Source organism: Schistocerca piceifrons, chromosome X (assembly GCF_021461385.2).
Source record: "Schistocerca piceifrons isolate TAMUIC-IGC-003096 chromosome X, iqSchPice1.1, whole genome shotgun sequence".
In the NCBI taxonomy this organism is placed as follows: domain Eukaryota; kingdom Metazoa; phylum Arthropoda; class Insecta; order Orthoptera; family Acrididae; genus Schistocerca; species Schistocerca piceifrons.
The window spans coordinates 711245839-711248085 of NC_060149.1; positions in this window are offsets into that span (position 1 = coordinate 711245839).

Consider the following 2247-nt stretch of genomic DNA (forward strand, 5'->3'; position numbering starts at 1 on the left):
TAGGGAGGGAATTCTTTAACCTAAAAACCCACATGTACACTCCACATGTACTCCGCTACCCTTGTAGCCGCTTCCTGCGTGTAGTGCACGCCTGACCTATTCAGGGGGCCCTACATTTCTCCACCCGATAGCGGAGGTCGAGAAATTTGCACTCCAGATCTCCGCAGAATCGTCTGAGTCTCTGGTTTAAGCCTTCCACTCGGCTCCAAACCAGAGGACCGCGATCGGTTCTGGGACGATAGTACAAATAGTCAGCTCAGATTCCACCCCGCGAGCGAGGCTTTCCGCCTTCACCAAATCCGCCAACCGCCTGTACGAACTGAGGATGACCTCTGAACCCAGACGGCAGGAATCATTCGTGCCGACATGAGCAACAATTTGCAGTCGGTTGCACCCAGTGCTCTCTATCGCCGCCGGCAGGGCCTCCTCCACATCTCAGATGAGACTCCCCGGCAAGCAGACAGAGTGAACACTGGCCTTCTTTCCCGATCTTTCCGCTATCTCCCTAAGGGGGTCCATCACCCGCCTAACGTTGGAGCTCCCAATCACTAATAAACCCCTCCCCCCGAGTGCCTGCTCGGACCTTGCTGAAGGAGCGGCCACAAGTCCACTCACAGGCATAGCGGGCGGTGCCACACGGCCAGCCTCCACATTGACCCTCCACCTCGTGCGCCGCGAACGCCGCTGAACCCGCCACTCCCCTTGGGGAGAGGGTGGCCCAACCGCGCCCGGTACCCGCAAAGATGTATCGACAGCAGGGACCGTGGGCGAAGCATGTAACACCTAGGGCGTACCATGCGACGCACCAGACTCCCCACTGCCGCTACACACCGAGGCAGCAGCCTGAAGACGGCTGACCGCGGCCATCAACACGTTCAGCTGTTCGCGGACAGTGGCCAGCTCCTCCTGCGTCCGTACACAGCAGTCACACATCCTATCCATCCTAAGAAATCAATTTATTGTAGAGAGTTAATCAACTTTTAAGTAGACTGCTAATTCACCAAAGGCGGCTGATAGCTGACTAAACTGTAGTTACAAGACACTTCTTGTTGAAAACAATTCAGTTTACATATTACTTCATACTTAAAAACGCACGTTGTTAATATTTTACTTAAACAGTGCTGTGGCGAAGTTCCGCGTAATTTCTGTTGCAGCTGCGAAGATAATACTTCTAATAGCGACCGATAACCTAAATACATATAATGTGAAACACTAATAATCGTTCTAACATCAACTAAAATGAACCCGGAGTTAATTAGCGAAGGTTATGACACGATTCATACGACATTCCTGCCATTTCACACTACTCGCAGTTACACTGATAACTAAACTGATGGATTCCAACTATGTCGTTATTTAACTGTAACCCCGTCGGAGTATTCGGTAGCGAAAAATAACTTGATAGTTATTGTTGTTGTTGTTGTTGTGTTCTTCAGTCCTGAGACTGGTTTGATGCAGCTCTCCATGCTACTCTATCCTGTCCAAGCTTCTTCATCTCCCAGTACCCACTGCAACCTACATCCTTCGGAATCTGCTTAGTGTATTCATCTCTTGGTCTCCCTCTACGATTTTTACCCTCCACACTGTCCTCCAATACTAAATTGGTAATCCCTTGATGCCTCAGAACATGTCCTACCAACTGATCCCTTCTTCTAGTCAAGTTGTGCACAAACTGCTCTTCTCCCCAATTCTATTCAACACCTCCTCATTAGTTATATGATCTACCCATCTAATCTTCAGCATTCTTCTGTAGCACCACATTTCGAAAGCTTCTATTCTCTTCTTGTCCAAACTATTTATCGTCCATGTTTCACTTCCATACATGGCTACACTCCATACAAATACTTTCAGAAACGACTTCCTGACACTTGAATCTATTCTCGATGTTAAAAAATTTCTCTTCTTCAGAAACCCTTTCCTTGCCATTTCCAGTCTACATTTTATATCCTGTCTACTCCGACCATCATCAGTTATTTTGCTCCTCAAATAGCAAAACTCCTTTACTACTTTTAACTGTCTCATTTCCTAATCTAATTCCGTCAGCATCACCCGACTTAATTCGACTACATTCCATTATCCTTGTTTTGCTTTTGTTGATGTTCATCTTATACCCTCCTTTCAAGACACTGTACATTGCGTTCAACTGCTCTTCCAAGTCCTTTGCTGTCTCTAACAGATTTACAATGTCATCGGCGAACCTCAAAGTTTTTGTTTCTTCTCCATGGATTTTAATACCTACTCCGAACT